We start from the raw sequence: 27519 nt of genomic DNA, 5'->3' as shown, positions 1-27519 counted from the left end.
TCAGTAAGATTTTGTTTGGTATCCAACAGCTAAAACTAAAAATAGTAAATTGCCACCTAATCTAACCTTGCGTGACTCAGCTACTTTCTCCCAGGTCTATTTGGTTTTTATCTCAGGGTCAATTATTGACTACTAACAGCCTTCCTCGAGAGAACTAGCCAGTTCCAGCCCAGGGGAAGCATGAGAAAATGCAGTGGAGTGGAAGGCTTTGTGAGCTTTGAGTCCTGAGCTGACACTGCCTCCTGGAGCACCTCCCCACCTCTTTTGCCTTTGTAACCCCCACCCTTCCACCCATAGTTGTCCTAAACATGTCTTGTGCCAACATGAAAAGGCATTTATTTACATGGAAAAGCAATGCTAGGATAGTGCCAGTGTGCTCTGTCTTTGGTAGGAAAAGCAAACAGGTTTTGTCTTTAAAAAAAAAAAAATTGTTTCTTTTTGTTTAGCTTTTCTTTCTTATTTTGCATCTCATCAAGTATCTTTCTCCCTCCTTTGCAGCCCACAGCCCTGGAAGCTGGTTTCCACCAGGAGGGGCCACTGTGCCTTTCCCATTATTGCCTGAGCTCTGGCACTGCTCCACACCATGCAGGAGAGGGACGGCTAAAGAAGGATGGGCAGAGTGAAATTCCACCCAAAGCGGTTTTATTCAGCCGTCCCCACATTCTCCTGTAAGTCTTGCTAAAATTTACTATTTGGCAACTCTGGCCTATCTATCTTTCTATCTATCTATCTATCTACCTATCTATCTATTTAAAATAGTCTGTCCATCTTTCCTACACTGCACTTCAGTGACTTCCTCGTAACAGTTTGGTCTCTTAATTGTTCTGCTGTTTGTTCTTCCAAAGTGCAGAAAGGTTATTCCGCTTCAGATCTCAGAGTTAATGGCAGACAAAAGGAAGTGGGTGTGGAGTAGCTTATATGTGCACTGTGAAAACCTGGTGCCCTTTCTATTTATAGCCCCACTTGAACTTTCATTCATTTAGTTGCTATATTGGTATGGCAAACATTCCATCTCCCAGGGAAAGTGCGTTAGCAGCGCAGGGGAGCAGGAGGGAAACACGCCAGCCATGCAGGCAAATACCGAATGGCCCAGGAACCACTGCTCTTCCCAGAAAGCATATAGAACCAAAGTGATACTGAAGGGAAGCTGCCCTGGCACACTCATTCAGCTAACAGTGCTTTGAGGTAAACCCAAACCTTCTTATTGACTTCATATCTTTTATTTCATTTTAAATCAAAGGAATTGTTAATGTATCTGTTCCCAGTGGCATAGGTTTGTCTGATAAAATGAACACACTTGGTCACTTGCCCCATGCTCTGCCTTCTGGGTAGAGAGGTGGCTAACAAGCAACAAGAACTCTTGGGGGACTTTTTAGTGCTGGCCAAGGGGGTTTCCTCAGCTGGGCAGTGTCTCACATCTCTCTGTTACTGTGAAAGTTACAGAAACGGTGACAAGTTACAGATAGAAATATTTAGGTGAGGACATTAGACAGCCAGATCCAGAAACTAAAAGATTCTTTCCTTCCAGGAAGAATTAAGGGTCTTGCCCACCATTTGGAGACACCCAGACATGCTTTATTATAACCTCATATCTCAAGTCAGAGAAGGCTCCCATGTGATTTTTTTGTGTGTCAGTTATTGTGAAGCTGTTAGAAAGGTAAAAAAAAAAAAAAAAAGATTTTCCTAATTTATTACCTTTTATTACCTTTACCATCTGTTCCTTGGAGAACAGAGAAGTTAGTAGAAAAACATATACCTTAGGAACTTCCTGGATAGGAATGAAGGGTTTGATTCATTGCTAATAAGGAAAAGCAGAAGTTGCCAGCCAGTTCACTGATGGAGAGACTCCTTAGTGCTTTTGGGACAGCTACCAGCACCTGTTGGAAGCATCTCCCCTTCCTATGGGAGAGGCACCACTTGCTGTGTTTTTCCCTCACCTGATCCTGCCTACTCATGCTCACAGTTCTTTGTTTACCAAAGCTGCCTTTGCAGGTTTGGATTAACCACTTTGGCCAAAGCTGTAGCCAGGTGAGGAACCCAACTGTAGCACGAGGGGCACTAACAGCTGCTGAAGGTCTCCCTCTGGCTCAGGGGAAACCTTTACCTGAAATGTGAACTGCTGCCCTGCAACCAGGTACCTGTGGTCTTTATTTCAGCCAGGGGTTTGCAGGACACGTGCTGGGCCTGTTATGTTAGCACCAGGCTGCTTGGATTTGGACTCCTTCCAGAACTTCCCCGGGTGTCACTGGCATGAGGATTTAGGTGCCCCTTCACCCAGCATCTATTTCCAGCTTGTACCCACCCTCAGTTCCCCTGCCTCTCACTCTTGCAAAGTGGTCTCTGCACCTCAGTTGGGCCAAGGAGGAATCCACACAAAGCAGCTCCCCTTACCCCTCCTACCTTACCTCAGGGCTTGGGCTACAGCTGCCAAAATCTGCTAGTCAATGAATTAACTGACTGCTATTGATACACATCCTTGCTTCTGTTTAGGGATGCAAAATGAGAATTTTCAACCCGTTCCTGATAGGTACTGAGGACACAGATCCAAAATGGTATTTGCTTCAAGCTGGTAGTTGTTTTATAAAAAAGAAGTTGAATACACTCAGGGATTTTGACCCAGAGGAGCTGCTTTCTGTTAGGTCCAGGGAAGGTTACCCAGTCATTCCATGGGAGGGAATACAGTGGAGCCACGAGTCTCATTTTGAGGAAAATGGAGAACCCGTTACTTTGACCTCCCTCTAATTGCACGTGAGATTATCTGAAGAGGTGGAAGGTCTTCCACTAGATTGAATAATAAAAGAGAATTTCCTTAATCCTTCTCTGCAGTCGGTTTGCAGAGACAAACAGCTTTGTGAGCAGGTTGTTCAGCAAGCGTGGCGCTTTCCCTCCGTTCTGGGGTTAAGATCTGAGGGCAGCAGCCAGCACTGAGAAGAGTCCTGTGACTCTGAAAGAAGATGTGTGTATTGATACTGGCATCTCCTCTGGCTTGAGCAATCCTGGACGTGGGGCGAGGTCATCGGCACTTTCATGTGCTAGCCAGGCTTGGATTCTCACACCCTTATCTCTTACACTGGCTAAGGCGTCGCTCTGTTTTCTCTTCTATCTGCATAACCAGGTGTTGAGCAACTGGAATGTCATTCCAGAAATTCTGACTGGCTTGGGTGTGTGCTCCTCACAGGAATTACTTCTGGGAATCACTTTGGTGGGCCAAACAATATGGTTTTCAAAAACTGTGTTACTGTACAGCATGCATTTAAATGAATTGTGTAATTTAACCAAGCATGATCCCTCTATTGCAGAGTAGCAGACTCCTCTGCCTGCTATTCTAGAGGGTGCTCCAGCTCCTAGGAGCTGTCTGTTACTTACATAATTATGGGATTTATTTACACTGCCTATATGTGCCAGCAGGGAATTGAGGTTTATTTCGTATTTTCCATTGTTTCAAAGTTGCAGCAGCACTTTTCATCCTCCCACAGCCCCAGGTTGTCATAATTCAACCCCATCATTCATTTCACTCAGCCACAAGCAGAACACATTCCCAGATGGAAGTGACACTGCAGCAGACACAGAAGCTGGGAGGGAGCAACCTTCAATACTCTTCAAAGCCTAGGACACAACTGGCCTTGGATTTTAAATGCGGTCCAAAGCTTTTTTATCCAAAGACAGTCAAGGGCATTAAAATGAGACTATGGCAGAAGAGAAACAGGGCCTTGAGGAGGGCATAGTTAATGTTCTCTTAGCAAGGCACGAGGTGAGACAGCTGCACTGGGTCATGGGAACCGACCAAATCTGCAGGATATGAAAGAAGTCACTTGTGCCCTTGTGTGCAGCACACCAGGTGGTGTTAGCAGGTCCTGGGAAGGTGGAGGTTTCCACTGAAATCCCCAGGGCTCGAGGACAACCTGCCATCTCTGATGCTTGAGCTCCCTGTCAGTGAGGTGCACTGAGTGACCCTTCTGGGCATCTCCTGAGGTTTTGCACAGAGAGTGCAACGACAAGGTGAGCTCACACCTCCTTCCAGACCGTGGCCACGTGTGCAGCATTTAGGCAGAGGATTATGCTACAGTTAGTGGCATGACTTTGTGATACCTTGAAATGTGGCCCCTCCAGAGCATTTATAATCAAAGGTAAATCCAGCTGTAATGGTGAGGAAAGCTGCTCATCAGAAACTTTGCCAGGCAGTCGTGTAGCTGGGATATGTTCTTAGCTCGCTGTACAGTCACATTTCAACTGTGCATTATGCAACTGCTATTAGCATTAATGAGTTACAAGGCTCATATACTGATACTGTTCCTAGAAACAGGCTGCCCAGGAATGCACTCTTTTGGACTACTTTGGAGAGTTAGGTGGAGGAGGGGGGACCTCTGTACTTTGGTGCTCTATGGGATACCTGGATCCAAACCCAGACATGAGTCTGGGCTTCAGCTGTGGATTTCAAAGTAAATAAAAAAGCTGCCTCTGTTTGGAGTCAAACCTGGATTCTGGTTAGGCTAATAATGTCTCCCAAATGCTTGTGAGTTTGATATCCAGCCTGATGTGGATCGAGGGGAGAAATTGAAAAGCAACTATTTAAAACCTACTAACTAAAAACCAAAGTAAAATTAATCCCAGTCCACAAAGATAACCTGCCTATGGAAATCTCAGTTAATTCTTGTTATGAGTAAGATGAAAATAACTCTCAAATGCTAACATTTCTAGTACTGATGCATAGAAAATACACTTAGAAGAAACTTCCTGCCTTAGCAGGAAGGTCTGCAAGGGCTGTGAATGCAGCTTCACCCATCTCTAATAGATCACTGAAATCAAGAGATTGGCACTGGTTTCCAGCGACTGAATTTCTTACTTGGTTTTGGGCTAGCAAAGTAAACCCCAGTTTTCTGGGGCTGACATGGATGAGATTCAGATCTCAGGTTTGGATTGTCTCTCCAAAGGCTGTGCTTGCTCTCAGCAAGGACTATTTGCTCATCCAGACTAGGCAGCAGTGCAGCCATGGACTTACTGCACAAACCGGTACTGATTTTGCTGGTGCAAAATGCAAACACCCTCAATTACCTCTCGAAAATCCTGGCCAGGGCTTGAGATTTGCGATCTGCTTGGATGTGGCACTTCCTATCATGTGCCCTGGCATCTGCACAGGGCTTCCTTTGGAGCCTGCAGGGAGACAGGGGGAAGATGGAAGCTGTAGTTGAAAGGCAGCCGGATCAAAGGCGGGTGATTGGCATCAGGACAGGGTGTCTGAGCGTGGCCTCCCCCTGGGTCGCACCCAGAGCTGGTCCCTCCTTCGTTTGAGCAGAGCCTCTGGGTAAGGGGCAGCCTGTGCATGGGGCACACATCAAACAGGCACAGGCAGGAGCCCAGGCCAGCCACGTGGCTGGGACCAGCGAGATGTGACTGGAGATTCCCGGGATGCTCTCGGCCAAACACGAGACCTGAAAGACTGGTGGGAGGCGGGCAGGGAACCAGGGAATAAAAGCCGGGGTTCTCGAGCACGTAAACAATGGAAACCACAGAACAGCCACACTTGCTCTGGAAAATGGCAGTGCCCTGTCGGGGCCAAACGGCTGGCCAGATGCTCAGGCTTGAAAGGCAGCGACTCAGACCCAGGGCCAGCCTCTGATTCGCTGCCTCGTGCCAAAAAGCCGCGACATCCTCAAAGCTATCGCAGACCGGTGTCGAGCAGAAAATTGCCCCGTGGTATCTCGGCTGTCTGCATGACAGGCTGCAGTGCTGAGCCCATTGCTGATCTGTGGATATGCATCAGGAAGAGCTTGGGTAAAGTAAACTATTGTTCCAGAGTAAACTGGGAACAAGGAAGAAGTCTGCAGACTTCATTCACACGTTCTCACGGTGTTTTGCAAGCCTGAGTAATCCTGTTCCATAGCCAGACGGCCAAAGCACATCTAGCTGTGTGCACATACCTTGGTCTGTGCCACCCAAGGACCCTGTGCTGCTTTGGGATTTTGTAGAGATTTGAGGATGAAAGAATAGCTGGGGGATTTTCTGAAGCCTCAGAGCAGGGGGTTCATGAAGAGCTGTGGTAGGTACTGCTTAGAGGAGACTCCCTAACATCCTCTGCTTCTTGCCTGTGCCCTTTGGGTTAGGGGAAACATCTTCCAAAAGCCATGCCGTAAGCACGGCCCCCTGGCCTGCACTGCTCTAATTACCTTCTTTAGGCCCCACAGGGACTATGGGCTTTTCCAGGTAGATATTTAGCTGTTATTATGAACATGTAGTCAGGGTGCTCTGGCCTTAGCCAAATTCTGTCACTCTTGGTGTCACTGTCTGCTCTGCTTTAGAGGGCTCAGCAGCATGGAGGGAACCCTGCCTTTCCTCAGCACCTTTCCCCAAAGCTGGTCACCAAAGCATTTAGTGGACGCGCCATGGTTTCCATACCTGACACTCACCATGCAGAGCCTGTTCTGAGCTGCAGCTTTGAGTTTCGCAATCTGTGGTGGCAATACAGGGGTCTCAGGTGAGTCCTGCCACCCCCACTACTTCAGGCAGCTCTTCACAGAAGCCTCTCCCCAGACCTTGCCCCTGCCTAAATTCCTAGTCTAGCAGTATCACCACTTTGGGGCCTCAGCACTGGCCCTTGCTTAAATAGCAAATCCCCTCTGACTCAGCAATCAGCTGCAATTTTGGAGTGAAGGTGTTTTAAAGATTAGGACATGTTTGACTACGCGGAACAAAGGCAAATGTCTCCTCACTCATGGACTTAGCACTTACAGAGCTGCATGTGGCAAATTCTTCTGCTTTGTGTTTCTTGTTTTCTCTTTCATAGTAATAGCTGGGCATGAGCTTGTGGGTTTCCTTGTTTGTTTTTAAAGGCAGTGGATGGAGTTGGAAAAGGTTTTCAGTGCAGGAGGTGTGAGCCTGTTGGTTTAGCTCTGAATAAGGGGATTATAGAGTCAGAAACACGGGGAAACCCTTTTCTGGTAGGTCCTGTGCACATTCCTTCAGACTGTGTTGGCGTCTCTCCAAAACCAACGGTGATTTATGTAAGGAGCTGTGAGAGAAGGGCAGGAGTGTGAATATACACCTGCCTTTGGGTAAGAGGGAAAATATGCTTGCTATGTCATTGCAGCTCGCTCAGGGGGACAGAGAAGGGCAGGCAGGCGGAACGCTGAGGAGTAGGGCAGGCGTTGCCAGTATCCACTGGGGGAATCGGGATGCTTTCTCACGTTAGCAGTGGCTCCTCCTCCCATTTTCGGGTGAACAGTTAAAAAAAAAATCAGTTTGACAGTGCCTGAAACTGTAAGAGCTTTGGGAAAGAGGTCCAGTATCATAGTTCAAATCTGAGCTGCAATGCTTAGGGACACCTTGGGTTTGTGGGGATGCGAGGGCCAAGGCTGGGATCAGTCAGGCCGTTCCAGCTGCAGCTGTACCACATAAGGAGGCTTCTGCCCCTATCACTTAGCCCACCCCACCCAGGGGCAGGATGCTGCTCCCCACCAAACAGATGCCTTGGGGCTGGTCCCTGATCTTGGCTCCAGAAGGAGGCAGGCTGAAAGCAGCAATTTCAGTCTCTTGCAGGAGCCTGTCTCACCTCCTCTGTGGCCAGATCCCACCCCCCACTTTCTCCTTCCACCTTCCTTGAGGGATGAATGTTGACTTGCATGGGAAAAGTGTTCTCCTCTTTGTGGGCATGTGAGTTATATGCCCCATAAAGCTCTGCTAGGTTCTGGTTAATACCCAAATTGTCCTGGTCCCAAAACATGGCTCTCATGGGCTGCATTTTCATCCCTGTACTAAATTTCTCCCCCAAAAATAGGGAAAATCTATACTGCTCCCTCTTCCTGCCGACCCTATGAATGAGCAGTGATTCCACTGATCCAAACCTCTTCCAAAGTACGTTTTTAATTGCTCCTTTGGAGCACACTGGAGTCAGAGATGGTGGCAGTACCTCCCGGGCCAGCCCACCACGTGTCGTCTGGAAGGTCAGTGTCCTCTGTGCCCAGCAACCCCCAGCACCTTCCATAGGGTGACACATCCCTGCAAAGCCAAGGTGAAGGCTGCCACCTACTGAGTCCCCAGAGCTGGCTCTGGTGACACCTGCGCATGCCTTTGGCAGGCAGGCCCAGCTTGCCGCAGTGCTGGAGGGGAGGATCTCAGTCAGGGACCCTTGGAGCTGAAGTTTTCACAAGCAGCATCAATCTCTTGCACTACGTTTGTATTTAGACACATTTCGTTTGGATAGCAGGACTTTGGGATGGGTTTGCTCTGTGCAGTCTTTCCTTTGAAGGAAGAATCATCTTCAAAACCACCCCAAGGATGTCACTCTGTGTCACCTGTTCATAGCATGGGGGCTGTTGAAAACTTCTGCTTCTCAGAACAGCTCAATAGGTTTGGTGCCTGTTCGTGGGTAAATATGGGCTGGGTGAACACTCTGTGAATTTCCGCAGATAATTCAATACTTCAGAGTCCACTGAAGGAGAAAAGACCCCAAGAAATGGACTGACTGTGTTTAGCAGCAGAGATTTAGCAACAGAAGTCTTTAACAGGAGTGGTACTAGAGGCCAGATTTACTAGAATCACATTCTTAAAGCAATTAAGATCCGATTGTATAATGAATGAATTGGAGATCACCACAAAGCTGTGAGTTTCCCACCCTTGAGTCAAGTTGCAAAGACCTGAGATCATCTTGTTTAAGCATCTGTTGCAAATACAATTTATGGTGCTGTTGCTGGGAGGATTATGATAAGGGAACAAAGCTGCAGAGTTAATTAATTAATGGAAGTCGGCGGTGGGTGGGGAGCACTGTGAGGATACAGGGTTCCCCATCCTACCTTTTGCAGGGCTCTCGTTTCCCTGGAATGTGCTCATGGCTGCTGCTGTGAGGTGGGATCAGCTTTGATGTGCAGTCACAGGCCTGCTCGCAGCCAGTGGGTGTGTTAGCACTCCTCTCTCAGGCTTGGTGGCAGGAGCAATTGAAGCCCGTTTCTGGAGGAGATGGCCTCGAAACAAGGGAAGCCAACACCCCAAAAATCCCATGACATGGCCTGTGCAAAGCTGGGCTCTGAGGGGGGCCTGGAAGGGTCTTGCCCTTCAGGTCACACTCGCTGGGGGAAAACACACTGTTGCTGGTTGTATTAAGTGAACATGTTCAGGAAAAAGATTGTTTTCCTTGTTTTTTCCAGTTACCTGTTTTTATTCAATAATCACATAAGCCCAAACGGGGTTTAGGTTTACTTGGATGGGAAGTTTAGTTTGGTCTGACTACCTGCTGACAGAGGCAAGGCTGAAGAGCTCTGAGTGCCAGCACTGAAAGGGAATGATAGTGAGGTATTGCCTTCAGAAACTTCAAACACATCCCTTTATCACGGCGTGATTCAAAGCATCACTCAGCAAGTTGGTGCAGATGTAAGTTATCATCTGAATACCAAGCACATTCCAATAACTGCCTCTGAAAGCAGGAGAGTACATTTCTGAGTATTGGTCAATGTCACATCCTTGCCCTTTTGAACAGATGGGAAAAAAAGATGTTTAGAAAAAGAAACACAGAATATTTTCCAAAGCTGTGGCAGTCCAGTGGGGAGCCGAGACTTTCGGAGGCAGAGGGGAGCCATGGGAGCCGCTTCACTGTGTGTGTGTACGGACTGGTTTGCTCCCTGCAGGAGCAGTCTCCTGGGATTCAAACCTGAGCTGACCTGAGAGGGAACCATGTTCAGTGGAACTACCAGAGCAGTGCAAGCTCAGCTCAGAGAGCCCGCAGGCTCCAGCTCTAGACATCAGTCCAGAGGAAACCTGGCATCATGAGCTCCTTCCTGGGGAGCAAGGCCTTTAAATAGGCAGCAAGGGGACAGACAGAGGAGAGAAGATAAGAAACCTGTAGGAAAAAGCCTTTCTAAAGCTCAAACCCATCCTTCCTTCATTCTTGCTCTGATCCCAGTGCTTATGCAAACAGTTTGCTAAGCGTTGGGAAGCTGAACCGGTTGGCTGCTGACCTATGCAGCTGTCAGTGCACTGTCTGAGGGCACCACTGTCTGGCAGGGGGGAGCACAGTGTGAAACCAAGGGCTGCTTTGACACTCCTGGCCTGGGCCGGCAGCACAAACCAGAGGCAAGGCCAGTAGTCACCTTTTTCTCTGTTTTATTTACAAGGCTCAGGCAGCTCATCTCAGCTGCAAAGCACAACTAAAAGTGGTCAAAAGAGCATTCGGCTACAGCTTTATGTTATAAACCATATGAGGCATGTAAAAAATAAATGATTGGACCTCCTCATCTTGACACTGCCTAGACACTGTATTATTCTCAGAAAAATGTGTATTACAGACACTTTCTTATTTGCCAACTTATTTCTCAGTTCATTGGATGCACTGAAATCACAAAACAGCACTTAATGCTATGCCAAACATTTTGTCTCCTGCCCTGCTTGAAATTTAATGATGCCTGGAATGAAGCTGCCTGCTCATCTCAGTGAAGCTGCTGCAACGTGGCCCATGAGTCCTGGGCATCCAAGGCCTGCAGAGCCCTGGCCAACATCTTCTGGCTCTGGAAGCAGACTGGTGTGAGGCACTTCACCAAGCAATATTGTGTCTCTGGTCTGCAGTAGGTACTTGGGCCTTGCTTGTTCCCTGTAACACACGCAGAAAACCTTGAGTTCCTTAAATTTGGAATATGGAGCTCACCAGTAGAGATAAATTTTCTGGATCAAGGCTGTTCTCCTCCTTCTAATTTATGAATAGCAGAAAGCAGCAGCAGCCGAACTATGCATTTGGTGGGTGTAAAAGAATGACTCATTAGCTTAATGGAGAGTTATCTGGGCAATAAATGCATGAATAGGAATTGTGACAGTGAGTCACCCTTTGATTGTATGCCTGGGTGGAACGGATGCAGGTACCATTTTGCTAGGGACTGGTGTAGGGCAGGGTTCAAGATGGGTTCAGGGGAGGTAGGATGCTTTTTTCAGATCTTAACTGAACATCTTTAGCTGTAAGAGGGAGTTACCAAGCTTCACTGGATTCAGACTTCCCAAATAGGGTCAGTCTTACTGTATGGGAAGGTCATGAAACTACTTAGCTAGATTTGCCCTGCAGGAACTATCTGAAGGATCTCATAAAGAAAGCCTAATCATGTCCAAATCATGTCCAAAGTAGAACCAACTTCCATCAGACCCTTTGTGTTCAATCCTGCCCTCTGCCCATGTCTCCCCTCACAAGTCACCAGCTGGTTGCAAGCGCTTCAAAGCCTGACAGGAGGCTGAGGGTGGTCGTGTTTTGGTGTCACCTTAAGCCTGTCAGCACTGCCAGGCCTTGTGGCCACAGGTGGCCTCGAATGTTCCTAAGCTGTGCCCCACGTGCCTGTGGCTCTGCTGCACCTAAAACTTCCCAGAACTGAGGGGAGGGTGCGTGTGCTCCCTGAAATCCTGCACAGAGATTCATCTGGGAGTTGGAGCTGACATTTTGGTTCAGAAGGAGCTTCTGTGACTTGTCTGGGACAACTGTTAGCCTAGGCGGGGCTTTTGGAGCGAGGCACAGTTTTGATGCCTGTTCTGAGGAGGAGGTTTCAGGAGGAGGACTGTACCCACCTGCTGAGGTGCCTCAGTCGAAACGTTTAGCAGTCATAAGATCCTAAGTCGTTAGTTGCTCTTTAAAGTTCTGGCCTGGAATTTCTGATGGATGGTAGATGCCAGAAAGTGAAATTGCTCTTATGATCAAGTGAATCCTCCCAGTATGTGAGGGAGTTACAAAACTTCATTGGCACCATTACACAACAAACAATTGCAGCTGGTTTGAGGAGAAGAGTCTCCACCCTGAAGTATGGTCTATAGCACTGCTCCACTCACGTTTTTCCAGGGACAGAACTGGATTTGCAGGTACTGGTAGAGTTTCTCTGTGTGAGGCTGTACAGTAGCGGGGGCTGCAGCTGACCTGGTAGAGTTTGTGGGCCTTCTGATAACCATGAGAACAGGGCACCCAGACCTGGGGATGCACACAGGGATGTAGCACTTCCCTGCTGTATGGTTCTTCCTTCAGACTTACAGCTCACTTCTCCAAAGCCAAGTGTGGCCAGTACTGGAGGTACTGGGGTGTTATCCAGAGTCACTGTGCTCCTCACACTAACCCTCTAGCATTTGTAGAGATCCTTCCCGTCATCCCCATCAGTGCAGCGACATCTTCTTGGAGGATCACCTTCCCAAGTAACCAGGCAGCACAATCCCCATGGGACTCGGAGCCCAGGTGTTTGATGTGGCTCCTTTCCCAGGGCCAGCCAAATTCCCACCCGCCACAGCACTCGGAGTAACAGGACAAACAAGCAGCGCTGCCAGGTGTTTTGACACCAGGGAGTTGGGGGAGTTCACAGTGGAATAACAAACAAATAGCATGGATGGAAAAATCCTTTCCCCCCTCTAGCAACTCTGGAAAAGCCAACGGCCAGTCAGGCCAAGGTGCCACGCGCCTGTTAGGACTTGGTAATTGAGTGAAATCGTACGGCCTCGTGATGACAGGGCACAGAAGTCTAAGGGCACATTGCTCAACCCTCTTGGCATCTTTCTAGACCTGGAGTGGCTGAAGGGCCACAGCAGGGTTCATCCTGCTTGGGTGCGTGCACAGCTCTGACTCTCCCTTTGACTGCTTTTAGGCACAAGTTTGGTCTCTAACAAGTTTTGTATCCACCTGGCTGGTTTATTATAGACTCAAAACCTCAGAGAATTTGATGAATTTGAAGAAAAAAAACCAAACAATACCCAAAGCCACAACAGCCTGTAATATTTGACACTCCTGCTTATCAGAGACTCAAATCTAATTCATTGTGCTGGTTTTGTAGTAGCCTTATACTTAGAAGAAAAATACTTGTAGCAAAAATGCAAATCCTTCATTCCTATCAAGCCAACAGTGGGTGAAGGTGAAACAACTTCTGGCTGTTGCAGAGCTTTCCTTGTGGCAGTGCTTTAAACAACATTTAGTCTCTGGGTGAAAGCACCCACCAGCAAGAAACTTAATGTAAAATAAGGTTTTCCTTGTTCCCTGGAATTGTGAGCCTGAAATGTGGCGCTGATTTAGAGTTTTATGTGTAAGATAATGATTCCCCTGTAATGGTGCTGTTCTCCTCTCCAGTTGGCTTATGTCTGTGTTCCATGATGGTCCCTTGTCCCCTTTGTATGGCAGATCATGAGCAAATTGTCTGTAAGGTGCTTGGTCCATGAAAAACACAAAGGACATGAGACATGAAATGTACTCTTTTTTTGTAATTATTTGGGAAGGTTTCTTTTATTTTCTTTTTTTTTTTTTTTTACCTGTCTGGTACCACAACAAACACTGTGGTTTGTCATTGTAGGATCTTGTTGTTCTCACTCCTCAAAGAAAGGGTGATAACATCAGCAGACTGCTGGGGAACAACATCATTTGGTGTCTGCCACGAGGCTAGTTGTATGTCAGGGCACAGCTCTCCTGAAGTCCGTACAGAGGTCCCTACTCAGCTCCGGGAGGATCAGACCAGGTTTTATATTCTTTTTTAAAAGACCAGGACCCAGGAACACTTAATGTGAAGAACAGTCAGTGCATGGGCAAGTGCTTTGTTTGTGCACTCAGCTGCAGCTCAGACACGTGGTGGCAGTGGTAATTACGGGGTCAGATCCAGTTGCCATTCAACTGGGCATCTTCCACATCCCGTGTGATCCAGCGTGAGTCCAGCAGAGTTCCTTCCATCCATCAGCCCATTTCATTCATCTCTCTGCCCTGTCTCATGTGCTACGGAGAGCCCAGGAAAAGGAGAGAGGGAGGGAGAGGAATTGGAAGAGGGAGAGGGAAGAGGGAGAGCCTCCTCTGGTACCAAGAGCATATCCCAAAACCTGCAGCCAGCCCCAGTACTTTGTGGCTTCTCTAGGTGTCAGTCAGGCCCCTCTCTGATGAGGCTGGTGGGTGCACATCAGCACTGCAGTAGCAGATGTAAAACAAAAATCAGGGCCGAAGCCTCAGTACCAAGGCCCTCCACAGAGAAAAAAAAAAGAAAGAGCTCCTCTCCCAGTGCTACGCCCTTCCTTTCCAACCTCTCCCCTAAATCCAGGTTACCCAATTCCAATATGATTTACCTCACAGCTGCCACTTTGAAATGCTTTCCTCCTGTCACCCTTGTCTGCCCTTCACTATTAACCACTGTCACATGCCTTGCATCGCATGACTTAATCGTTTGAGACTTTGGACTCGATTTACATATATAAACAAATAAAAAGATACACACCTGCAGTTGCTGTGGCCAGCTGGCAACTGCCTGAGCAGTAGCTGCATTCCTGGACCATGACATTTAGCGGGGCAGCAGATGGGAATTGCATGAACTGCTCCTCGTTGACAGCCATTGGCAGCAACCTGTGCCTTTGCTCCCTGTGGGCCTGCTCCCATGAAGATCCAAATCCAGCCAGGTCCGCTCCTTTCTGTGCAAGAAGCTTGCATCTGCTCCAGCACATGGCCTGGGAAATTCAGCCAGTCCTGTGGGAATAGCTGGGAGTCTCCATGCAGAACTGAGAGGCAGCTGTATCCTGGTCGTACACACAGGCAGCACAAAGGGGCTGGGCCTGGAAACTTTTTGTCTCCATCCAAGAGCTTGCAAGTGGGAAAGGAGAATTGGAAAGGTGGATAGCTGTTGCACTGACAGAATCCAGACATTTCTTCCTGCAAGACTTAAGGGAAAGAAAGATGTAGTTAAACCCCTGCTTAGTTTCAAGGGCACATTAAGTGCTCAGGGATTTGGGGTATGACATGTGAGGAACTAAGGTTAATAAATAATCAAACCTGGTTTTAATAGTTAACATTTCTCGGCATTGTATGAAAAGCATTGGTAGCTCCTGTGGCAGGAATGAGAGTGCCCACATGTTTTAAGTCAGGCTTGTGTTTAAACGCTTGAGTCAATTAAAACTCCAGGGCAGCATAGGTTTCATTAATAATAATCCAGTGTTTCACCACAGGATACTCTAATTGTTCCTCATCGGGAAGATGTGATCCCAGGGACAGAAAGATTAACCTTCTAAGAAGCTCAAATGATAACATTCAAAGCACTACCCTAAATGATAATGAATTGCGTGTTCATCTTGTGGACTTTGATGATAACAACCAAAACACATGCACGTTGGGCAGCTGGTTTAGGGGACAGACTTCCCCTGGATCACAGCAAATTTTTGGGTAACAACTTTATCACGGTTTAAGGAGTGCCAGTATGTCATGATACTTTACTCTTCCAGTTCAACTTTCATAAGACCCTTGGGAACTTTGCAACCCGATAATTAAGCCTCTCTGCTCTATTGAGAAATCATCATGTAGGAGCAGCACAGCATCTCAGCATAAGCAAGGAAAAACCCCAATGATTGATGTGATTTGGGAAATCTCATGTATAGGTGGCATCGGTGCCTAATCCCGGGGGGCAGCTCTAAACTTAACCCAACATGGGCCGCATGGTGACTGTGCAGGAGGCACTGCCTGTGGAATTAAACCAGCAAATTAAAGCAGCAGAGATCACCAACAGAGATCAGGACTGTCTCGGAGACACCTGGGGAACTCTTTGTAAGTCAGGAGTTGTTCTCTCCACCTAACCCATAGCCACCCTGGCCTTCTCTCCACACTCTGCCACTTTTGACTCAAACACCAGGAACCATGCAGGAAAGGTGTCTGGAGCCAGTGTGCAACCACAGGAGAGACCAGTGTGTGAAATAACTTCTTTCTTTGTGTCTCACTTTTAGAAAACCTCTCCCTGCCTCACTTCTGCTAAGCCCTGTTGGAGAACCAGAGCAGAGATGACTCAATCCCAGCGGAGCACTTACCGATGGTTGGCACCAAGAGAACATCTGGTGTGGGCAGTGGCTGGAGCTCAGCATCCTAGCAAGGTAATTAACTCTGTCCAAAATTCAGGATAAACACAGGAGAGAAGCTGATGGGAGCATACGCGACAGAAAGGAGGCAGATCCAACCTAGGTGAAGGGTGATCGTGGGATTTATTCACAGGGCTGTGCAAATGGTATCCTTCCCATGTGCTGCCCAGCCATGGTTTCTGTGGGCTGTGTCACCCTGAAGGAAGGGGCTGTCCTGTCCAACCTTCTTTGGGTGGGCAAGGCTGGGAGCAGTTGGGTCAGAACCTACCTCTGGAGCACTTGGGCTGCATCCAGTGGAGGAGCAGATGCCTCCTGGGGTGTTCATAATGGGAGGGGCAGCCCCTGGAAGCAGCAACCACCGGCAGCACCTTGGCATGTCAGCACAAGGCTCCCGGGCACCTGGCTCTGTTGACTCCCTGTGACAGCAAACGTGCCCTTCTGCAGTGACAGAACCCCGTGCTCAGCCCCAGAGCCCAGTGTCTGCTGGCCCCACAGGCACCCTGCTGGCCCCACAGGCACCCTGCTGGCCCCACAGGCACCCTGCTGGCCCCAGGCACACCGGGCACAGGGCAGGAGCCCTGGGGGAGCCGGGTGGCCTGCAGGGTGTGCCCGGGCCAGCGCTGCCGCATTGCCAGCTGAGATGCTTTCCCAGGGCAGGTTAAAGCTGGACAGAAGTCAGCATTAAAGACAGATCCAGAGATAAAAAAGCTCAGATTTCCATCGATTTACTTCGCCACATCATTCACAAGCACACTTTGATCTCGAGTCATCTGTTGCTATAATTACTGAGCCATGGTTGATGCAAACACGCTTCCCACTGTGGCTGGGTCACTGCAGCAGGGACTTGCTTGCTCGAGCACTGACCCAAGCTTGTGTTCCCATTCCTTTCTCTGTCCAAAGGGCTTCTCACCGAGAGTTATCTGACCAGCAACTAACTATTCTTTGGAGATCAGAGCTTTGTGACTGGCAGTCAGTTCTCTTCTGCCACAAGTGTGGAGCAGTCACTGCAGAAAGAGGCTGTGGTACAGGGGAGGGCCATACAGAGAGCTCATGGAGGGCAGACAAGCTGCTGAGCCGTGCCCGGGGGCACTCAGGATCAGACAGTTGGGCGCTTATCTGCGGGTGATCGCTGCACCTTTTGATGTTCCCCTGCTGCTGTTTGGACAAGCCCATTCAGGAGCTGTTCCAGAAAAGCCACTCCACTGTACGGTTTTAGCAGAGTAAGGCAGGATCTGATCCTCAGTGTAAACACGCCTTCAATAAAACAGGTGCATTTTATCTTGTGCAGCTCCCTGCCTCCTCCAGCGAGGTCAGCCCCGTGTGCCTCCCGCTGCTCCTCTGCCTGGGGATGGCATTCCTGGGGACAGGCCACAGCTTGTCCTGGGTTTCTTTGATGCTGCCTGCGGGCTGCAGAGGATGTGTTGATGTGGGGGGGAAAATGCTGCTTCATGAAAAAGGGAGAAGGGGAACCACTGGAAGCAAGGATGACAACAGAAGAAGGCCCTAACATCCTGGGGACCGGAGAGAGAGGAGTTACTCTAGAGATGCTGTTCCCCCTGATTGTGCTTGCAGACGTTACTCCAGGGGCATCTGTGTGCCTCTGCCTTACTCAGGTGTGGTGGGTGGCACATGTCCCATGTTAAGTTAGAAGCTGCCTCAGTCCTATCTGAACTCACTGCCCTTTCTCTCTTTTCCTGCCAAGAGCAGAATGACGTCAGAGGCCCTGAGTCATGGACAGCCACGTTAGGCCAAACCTGTGCCCTCTGGTCTTTAAAGAAACCCTTCCTAAAGCACCCATGTTAAAGGCCAGTTTAACTGAGGAGGCTGTTGCCAGTTAGGAAAGGAGAGGATTTTATATTGTTTTATCAGTTTGCACTTTGCCATATCAGTGGTTTCCATGATCACTCACTTGTCCTTCTCATCCATGCAGTTGCACTTGCTCCTGGGGCACTTACAGTCACCTTCTATTTCTGAGCAATTGCCACACAGTGATTTGACTTAAACAACGTAACAAGTAGAACACAGGAAATGAGAGAAGAAAATATTTATGGGAAGTGGAATTTTTGAGGAACAGGCCACTTAGCAAAGTTTGTTTCAGATGCTCTGCTTGGAGGCTCTTTTGCTTATATGTCACATCATTTCTTAGGCAGGAGACAGAGGGATTTCCCTGTGTATGTAACTGTAAGTTCTTTATAATAAAACTGTGGTAGGGGCTCAAATGCTAATAAAGACTTTGAAAAGGCCAAGATTTCATAAGCTGAAGATCCATGGGGGAAGTGCCGGGTTAATTCTCACTGTTGCAGTGGTAATACAATCTCTAAGAGGGGGAGCCTTTTCCAGGTTTCTTTTGCCTTGGATCAAAATCTGACTAGCTCATTCCAGTAGGTCATGGTCCAGAAAGCAGCTTGTCCCAGGCCTCCAGACATCCTCAGCCTCCTTGGACCTGAGCACCAGTGGTGCCCAGGCAGGGTGCCTCTGCTCCTCAGACACCCTCTTGGCTTCCCAACCATGCTCCTCTGCAGGGTATTCTCCCTCTTTCTTTCCTTCAGGTTTCTTTTCCATGGGGACTGCTCCCCTTCCTTTATCCTACCTCCAAAGAATACCTGTATTTTCCATGGGTTTCTTTGTGTTACAATTTGCTTTTCCAGTTGTGTTTATGACCATCTTAAATGCAATGTGTCATCACTGCCTTTTGACGTAAAAGTATTGTCACCATTGTCAAAAGGAAACACAAATGTTATGGCAACAAAGCAGTTGCATTATCAAAACAGCAGGTTTGTGTTCTTTAGGATTCCCATTCCTTGGGAAATTGCCAGACTCTTGCTCCTATCCAACCATGGAAAAAGCTACAAAGTCACTCTGCTGATTGAAAAGAGGCTCCACATACTTCAGCCTTCTTGATTTTCAGACATTTCCAATGACTATTAACACAAACCATTGAATATGTATTATCTACAGTCATTGCAATTGAATTGCAGGTACTTTCTGGAAGGAAGGAACACCTGAGATCTCTCATCCCTGAGAATAACTCCCCGTGCATTAGCACCACCAAACTACTGAGGAATTCCAGGCCACATGTGACCTCTGGCTCTGCAAGGATCAGCCTCACTGGAGCTCCTCCGTGTGACATGTGAAGCTCCCGTGTCGCAACAGCCCTGCTACCAGCTCCTGGGTAGGAGAGCAAGTGGAAAAGTACTGCCGAGATGGACTTCCCTCACCCCCTCATCAAGGGCCAATGACACAATGTAGCATGCCTGGTATCCTGCATTTCCCAAGCGTCCTCTGCTAGGGAGGGACCTCTTCCATGTCTGCAATAGATGGGGCTGATAACGTGTGCCCACGGCAACACTGAGGAGTAGGTCACACGAGGCACTGCTGGGGATGGCAGCATCAGGAATTATGTCACGTCTGGTTGATCAATGTATCACCACCTCCACTGCAGAAGGGATCAAAGCAGCTATAAATAGTTTCGGTAACCTGTCCCCTGTGAAGGACTGTAAAGAATACTGGTTTTTAGGTCACAAAACAAGCAATTATGTACCAAGAGGAAATTGCCCAAGTATTTGCCATGTGTGGTTGCTTTTCTTGAATTCACCTTCATGGTGTGTCAATTCCAAAGGGTCAGTCGTGTTTCCAAAAGACACGTGTTTCTGTAATGACACTGGGTGTCCAGTTAAACCCTGCAGTCTGACCCTGCCCTGGGAAATGTGGTGGGGATGGGGACAGCAGGCTGGGAGCCCCTGAGCAACTTCTGCTGATGCAATTTTCCTTGCATCTAATGGCTGCTCCACAGCTTCCACAGGCTGCCAAGGAGCTGAGCCCTCTGCCTCTTGTAGTAGTCCTGCTTCTAAAACGAGTAATACTGACTGGGAGAGAGGTGATGAACAGCAGCCTACTCTGAGCCCCCTCTGGAGCCTTCTTGTATTTCACGAGGCTTTTCTAGTAGGACAAAAAAAAAAGGCAGGAGAAGCCCACCCGTGGGGAGAGTTCTGATGGCAGGAAGGAAGTGGTTAGCAGGTGACATTCAGAGCTCCCACTCATAGCCAGCCCTTCCCTACCAAAGGGAAGTGCTCCTGCTTTGAAGTTTATTTGGAAAGCTTTAAAAATACTTACTAATTCAGGAACACTTTGCAATGTAAATATGCTCCCTTGGTACACTAAGAATTAGATAACAAGCTCATACCTCTTTTAGGAACAGAGCTTGTCACTGCCACAGCCTCTCAGAGGTCTTGAGTTATTCTTTTCCCTCTATTTATAACAAGTGGTTTCTCTGCCAAAAAAAAATCCATGTGGAAATGTGTATGTTTAGTGTCTCTGTGATCAGTTTTGTGTCCCATCTCTACCACTAGACAGAGAACTCCAAAATTCACCCAGCCCAGTCCATCTTTGCCAGCAGACAGTTCAAATGAATTCCCATTTCCCAGCCAAAGGAGTAACTGGCCCCTGTGAGGACAGTCCTTCCCTGTTGTGTTGCAGGGCCTGAGCCGTGGCTGCGGTGGAGCTGGAGCCGTGGCAGAGTCTGCAGGAGGACGGGTAGGTCACGCACCACAGCGAGCTGCAGTGGAGCCAGGTGCCACATGGGAGAAGGTCAATAAAGCAGCAAACGTAAGTGATGGATTGTTTCTGCAAGATAAATACACGTAGAGTTATCTGGAGCCAGTGCGAAGTAACGAGGGCATGCGGGGCAGGGGAGGGGTGGGAATGGGGAAATGGAAAATGGACTGCTCACAAGGGTGGGTGGGTGGGTTTCAAAAAAGGTGTATAACTCTAGCAAAGATTCAGGCCAGGTGAGCTGGCCTTCCAGAGAGAAAAGTATGGGACTGTTGTCTCAGCCAGCTTCCTCTTTGTGAGTATTGGCCATGTTTAGGACCGTTTTGCCTTATCTGTAAGATCCCCACCTCTGGCTGTTGCCCTGTAATCTTTTCAGCTTTTGGATCTCCATGAGGGAATAGTAAAGGTGGGACCCAACACACTTTATGTAAGCAGCAATCCTTGAAACACTGCAGTCCGGTTCCACCGAGAAATTTAGCCTTCCTTGCAGCTCGTGGACATAATTCCCTTTCCTCATCCCTCAGCCAGGCCTGAATGCCCTAAAACTGGGACCCAGCTGTGTAGAGACTGTCTGGCAGGAGTGCTCCTTTGACACCTACATCATGATTAAGTGCCAGTGACTCAAGGAGGTCAGGATCAGGTCTTCAGAGGGGAGAGAAGCAACCATTCAGAGGAAAGGGGTCACGGGAATTAGCAAGGGCTGGTTTTTCACTCGTTTGATAATACTGCTGTAGAACTAAGGGAACAGACGTCACTCACGCTCAGTCATCTGCAAATAATCGACCTAAAGTAAACCACCCCCACTTACTTCTCCTTCAGGTGTAGACAACTTCCAGGTCCTGGCTGGGTGGGGGATTTCCTGTCTGCACTTGGTTTGTACCTTTTCCAAGGCTTGTGGTTTGCCAGCTGGTTCGTGCCTTCCGTTAACACCTGCTGCATGTTTAATTAGTTTTTAATTTTTCAACTGGGGGAGTGAGGCCTGACTTCTGCAACTGGCACAATCCATCCTGGCAGCTGAGTCTGTGCCGCCTTCTGCCTGCTGTGAGCCAGAGGGTTCGCTCAGTTTTGTTTTGCCAAAAGTTACCTTGATAGTGTAGAAATGGAAAACAAACGGAAAGAAAGGGAGCAAAACAGAAGCACAGCTTCCAAGTTATCTCTGTTCATTTGCCAAGAGACTGTGCAGAGCCATGCATTGTCCCCTTGGTCTCTTTGTTTGACACCTCTTGAGAGAGAAGCCATTTCAAAGGGGGATTTCCCTTCCTCTCTTTCTTTCCTGGGGAATCTGAGACTTGGGGGTTTCTTTGGAGGCCTGGATGCAAGACATACACACACACACCTGGAAATCTGCCTGGAAAACCACAGCTAGAGATGCAGGGAGAAGCTGAGCATGGGCTCCTTCCTCCCAGGCAGCATTTTGGCCTCTGGCAGGTCTGGGTCAGGGCACCAGACGGGAGCAGACAGTTGAGGCAGCCCCCGGGCCTCAGCCAGCTCACACACACGGCTGAATGCCAGGCACAGCAGGCACTGGGAGCACATCTTTGGTAGCATCCTCCAAGGAAAGCAGCACTGCTTTCCACTATTGGCAGGGGGGACTGGATGTAAGGAAGGGCTTTGGGAAAAAGCAAAGATCCTCTGTGCAGATCCTGGTCTCACATTGACTTATAGCTGCTGTCAGTCCTGTCATCTCAGAGATGAAAAGATGTGCTACATCATCCATCCTGTTATCCTGACATTTCAGTTGGGACATTCTTCAGGGAAATACAGCAGAAAATCTGCAGGTAACAGATATTTGTAGACAGGTCAAAAAGCATGTTACCTGAGGAACAACTGTTTTGACTAATGTCCTGTTGCATACCATGAAGCAACTGGGAAGAAGGAATAACAGTTATCTGCACAATCAGAAGTCTGCACAAACCTCTGATGAGGAGCTGGGAGTGTCACCAGGAACATTTAAACCGGGGGTGAAGCCAGAAGAAAATTTCTGCATACCACCCCATTGTAAACGCTGCGTTGCAGGGGTATGAGCAGAAATGGGGGGAAATTTCTCGCTTGGTCTTTTCTGTTGAGGTCAAACAGGAGGTTTCTAGAGCAAAGGGCAGAGTGACTCAAGTGTACATGAAACTGCCGGGAAATGGTCTCAAGTCCCACAGTTGTGACATCAGAGCACTTCACCCCAAGCACCAGGCCCGGCTCAGGCCCTCGCACGCCCTGTGTGCAGAGCAGGGGCACTGGACTCTAGGTGGCCAGGTCAGGGAGTACAGAGATGATGTGAGTGCCTCAGAGAGCACAGCTAGTGCTCAGCCTTGGGGAGGGGGCATCTGACACAGCTGCACCCAGTGCAGACACTGCTGTGGACTGTTTCCCACACATGGGAGTGTCTCCAGAGGGGGTCAGCTATGCCTGGGGCCTGCCAGCAAGAGGAGTGAGTAATGGGGTACCTGCAGCTGAGCTGCTCAGAGTAGAAGCCTTGTATAGGTTGCTTAACCATCACCCCCTTCCTTCCCAGTGAAGCATGTGGCGTGCAAGATAGCATTGGCTCCAGACAGCTGATGACAAGTTGAGTGTAGGTGTCTGAGAGATTTAAAAAAAAACAACAGAGAAAGTTTGTTCTTATCCAAGCGGATTTCCTGGAGCGATGAGTGAGCCTGGCATGTTTCCACTCTACCTTTGGCATATGCCTGTACGTCTGGGCGGGCTGACACAGCCTCATCCATTTCTAGGGATAAAGGAGCAGTTGCCCTCACAAATACTGTGTTAGAGCCTGCTCTGTCCTCACCTCTGCTGCAGCAACCCCAGCCCTTATGCAGCCTCTGGGGCAGCTTTGCAGGAGGGAGCAGGGGAGAACTAACCTGCATCTTGCTGCTGTCACCTTGGAATGCCATACCTGCTGTCTTTGCTTGCTCCTCTGGGCCAAAACCAACTGCCTCCTCCCAGCAGCAGCTGCAGTAATTCAGACCCCTGGCAGCCCCCATATTCCTGTACTCACTCGTGGCTGTGACAGGCCCGAGAAGCCCTTTGCTCCTCACCGGGCATCCTACCAGCTGCTCTCTTCTCTAGCCACCTCAGGAAGTGTTTTTCCCTTGTTTCAAATAAACTTATGTCCTGACACTGAGCCAGCTACTGGAACTATTTCAGGTTGAGGATTACCAAACTTAGGCAGCAGGACAGTAAGTTATATTATAGCTGTTTGCCAACAGCTCTGTTTAAAACCAAAAGCAACCATCTAGTTAGTGTGGAAACCATTCCAGTCGTGTAACCTCTGCATCTGCAGCGCTTGGATTCCAAAGCTGCAGCTCTGGCTGGCCATGACATCTGGTGGCTACACTCGAGCTCAGTGAGTTCTGGGATGTCTGGTAGCAAAGCATTCCCCAGGATCACTGTGGCAGGCCCAGATGGATGCAGAGCCATGGCTTGGAAACCCTTCCCTGCGTGTAACCTCAGCAGCCACAACACTTGTGTTCCAGCCTGTAGCTCTGGCTGGGTTTGGTCCATCCGTGGGTACAACCATGGCATCTGGTGGCCACACTCGAGCTGCCAGTGTGCGTCTGTGACTGTGATTCTGGCTGGTTTGGTTCGTTTGTGGGTATGCTACGGCATCTGGTGGCCACAGTGGAGCTCTGCAAGTGTCAGGACCTCTGGGAGCAAAGGGTCTCTGGAGAAATTCGAAACACACCTGGACGCATTCCTGTGTCACCTGCTCGAGGTGACCCTGCCTTGGAAGGGAGTTTGGACCACATGATCTCCAGAAGTCCCTTCCAACCCTCCCAATTCTGTGAGCCTGTGATTCTGGCTGGGTTGGTCCATCTGTAGGTACACCGTGTCATGTGGTGGCCACACTTGAGCTTGGCAAACACAGGGACGTCTGGTAGCAAAGCATTCCCTGGGATCACTGCGGAGAGCCCCGATGGATATGGAACCATGTGTGGGCAACCCTTCCATTCCCCTGACTCCAGTGGCCTGCAGCTCTGGCTGGGTTTGGCCCGTCTGGGGGCACACCGCGACATCTGGGGGCCACAGTGGGGCTCTGCAAGCGTCATGGTGTCTGACAGCAAAGCCCTGGGACCACTGCGGCAGGCCCAGATGGATACAGAACCATGCTGGAGCATCAGCAAGGGCTAAATAGTCGCTCTGGCATCTTTCTCCCTTCCAGACTCACTCGTGTCCCCCCGAGCCGCCGGGAGAAGAATGCAGCCTGCAGCAAACCCGCAGGCCCAGACTCAGTTTAGATTGAGTGTCGTTGAGAAAGTTCAGCAGGGAGAATGTGTCACCAAACAAGCTCCAGGAGAGCTTGTGCTAATGGTTTAAACCTGAGCGTCTCAGGACTCCCCTACTTAGAGGGGAAGCCTCGTTTCTCTTTTGCCTTTGGACCATATGTGTCCCTGGGGAGAGAAGTTCTTTATCCAGTGCCATGTCCAAATCCGTGATGGATTTACAGGTGTAAGCCCACCCCACAGAGGGAGCCTGTAGAGTGGGACGTGTGAGTGTGCAGCAATGTGGCCCCTCTGCCACCGAGGCAGCAGAGATCCTCCCACTGTGCACCGATTTTGTGTCTTAAACTGCAAATAGCAGCTGTGCAGACACTGTTCCACTTTGCACTTTGTTCTGAAAGAGGAGGTAAGAATAGACAGGACAGGCTGAAATTCGGAGTAAGTCAGGTACAGAATGAATAAGAAAGGTCTTTCAGGCAACTTCCATGGGAGCATGTTCAGATGTAGGCAGTAAATCTGTCTGCAAGGGAGGAACGGGTGATTGGGATTTCAAGAAGCACATTAAGTCATGCAAGTGCTAGCAAAGCTTCTCCTTAGACCTGTGCACTTCCACCATTTGGAAAACTAGGACAAACAGAATTGAGGGCATAAGCACCAGCTCTGTCTTTGGCCTCTACCTGGCTCAAATGTAGAGCCAAGAAGCCCAAGAGCAAGGTGGTTCCCTGTTGTGGATGCAGAATTTGCCTTCCTTGGGCTCACCACATAGGCTCCCTGGTGTAAGGCAGGGTGTTTAGGATTCCCTGCCCTGCCTAGAGCCCCGGCTGCACCAGAGAACTCAGCAGGAAGCTATGGGAACCCCTCTTTGGTGGTGAAACTCAGATGAGAGCTTTTTCTTTCCCTGTGTGATGATGGGGCATAGTTCTCCTGTGCTGTCTTTGATGAGGGCAGACTGCTGAGCTGGACACATATCCATGCTGCCCTGTTCATTTTCATGGTGACACTTCCAGGCACAGCCAGGGACTTGCATAAAAGTCAGACTGTTCTTCCCGTGCCTAAGTGGAGACACAGCAACAGAAGAGTCAGAAGTGGCTCACTGCTGTAGCACGGGCCCGATGTTGTGACCTGTGCGCTCGGTGTCAGCCCTGGGAGCTGGGAAGCCCCTCTGTTCCCCTGGACTGTCACGTAGCCTGGACACCCGGGGTCAGCACAGAGATATGATCTGGGTGCAGGGGCTGTACCTGCTCACATGGCTGGGGTGTCCCAGCTGTCCTGTGCCTCAGGTCTCGCCGACCATCAGGGCTAATTCATGTTCTTGGTGCTGAGCTCATCTGTCACTCGCTGTCCCGGGGCCGGTCTGAGGCCCCTCTGTAACACTGACCCTGGAGCACGTGCTTTCTCAAGGACCTTCCCATGTGTAAAGGCAGCAGCCTGAAGAGCCACATCCCTTCCTGACTGGCACTCTATCTCCCTCAATCAAGAGGCTGTTTGCCCCGGGAGTTGTAAAGTGTCCTGCCAGCAGCCCTTAATGACCGCTGACTGTCCCCTCCCTGCATGGCTGTGACACTTCCAGCCCCGAGGCACAGCACTGCACCAATGGTATTTTGGGCCTTGGCCTGACCTTCACATGAGCCTCAGGGTTCAAAGCCATTGCATCACCATTTGCTCCCAGTAGGATGTCCTTCATCAAGAACAGTGTCATAAGATTATTGAGTTTTTATAGAAGTGATAGGAGGTGATCACAGGCTTGCCCAGACCCAGTTCTTGTTTCTGAAATGTCAATTCAAATAAATGTCATGTTCTAGCACCTGCTTCTTGGAGCAAAGGAGCTGGGTATGTACAGTAAAACCCACAGCCTGCACAACAGGGCTATAGAAGTAGTAGAGCAGCTTGTACGTGCCACAACTACCTATGTAGTGACAGATTCACCATCTGCCTCCACAGAGAGGCCTGTGGGCTTTCAGAAGTCAGTTTAGCTGGATCAGCATGCCAGGTGAACATGGCAGGGAACCGCTTCCCAACACCCATTTCTGCAAAGGGGCACTGGTGAGGCTGTTCCATGCACAATTGTGCCACGCAGGTTGCTTTAAAACCTGTTAGTAGCCAGTGTGTCTGCATCCTGAACTCCCTACCCACCTAGTTATCTCTTCCTTCATTTCTTGCAATGTTCAACATTTTGGAGCTGCATTCAGAGGGCTGAACTTCCCAAGCCTAACACTGCAGAGAATGGCAACACAAACCATGTTGTAGCATCCCACCTTTTGGGGAGGGCACCGATCGGGGTCAGGCCACACCATCCCTCACGTGCCTTCTGCTTTCACATACTGAGGCTGAGTTTATTTTTCGTGTGATTTTGTCTCATCATGCAAGGAAAAGGTTCCTTTACCTTTTCCCATCTGCCTTTCTCCGTCCCCCATCCCTGTTTCTCTAGAGGCCCACGTGCCTCCTCAGGTACGATCTGACCAACTTGCAGGAATACCTGCTCATTCTGCCCTCAGCATTTGCAGAGACCTCGCAGAACAGCTCCCAGAGGTCAATAAAGTAAAAGCAGCTGGGGCAGTGTGAAAGGTGTGTGGAGCAGACTGCAAGGTCACCCAAGAGGACACGGGGAGGGAGGAGCAATGTCCCCACTGGTCCAACCCTACAGGGCACATCAGCTTTCCACGTTTGCCATACACAACAAAGCCACATACACAACTGACACCACTCCTCCTCCACTGTCCCCTTGGCTCTCTCCTGCAGGATCCAGCGCTTCCAAAGAAAAGCAGCCTCCTGTCACAGCTGACAGCAACGGGGAAGAGGTTCAAGCAGATATAAGTAAGTAGGTCTGCCTTGTCCAAGCAGGGATGGGCAAACTGTCACCAGCTCCCTGGGGGTAGCACTGGTGGCAGTGCTTGCTGGACACCTGGGTACTGAAGCTGTCACCTGTGCCAGGGCTCTTAAGAAAAGTGTTGGTAAAATTGAC

General features: G+C 49.3%; 1 long non-coding RNA gene across 1 annotated transcript in view; it reads left to right on the top strand.

Moving 5' to 3' along the window:
- Positions 1-503: 503 nt before the first annotated feature.
- Positions 504-27519, top strand: part of LOC113996640 — a 53522-nt gene continuing 26506 nt past the window's right edge. Inside the window, exons 1-5 of the long non-coding RNA XR_005565793.1 lie at positions 504-668; positions 15670-15813; positions 18777-18970; positions 20275-20403; positions 27297-27371. This is a non-coding gene — a long non-coding RNA (uncharacterized LOC113996640). The remainder of the gene's footprint in view (positions 669-15669; positions 15814-18776; positions 18971-20274; positions 20404-27296; positions 27372-27519) is intronic.

The sequence above is a fragment of the Pipra filicauda genome, unplaced genomic scaffold, assembly GCF_003945595.2.
Source record: "Pipra filicauda isolate LSUMZ 115617 unplaced genomic scaffold, ASM394559v2 scaffold541_size332799_pilon, whole genome shotgun sequence".
Taxonomy (NCBI): Eukaryota; Metazoa; Chordata; class Aves; order Passeriformes; family Pipridae; genus Pipra; species Pipra filicauda.
The sequence above is the reverse complement of the archived record's forward strand: the minus strand, read 5'-3'. Positions and strand labels throughout refer to the sequence as shown.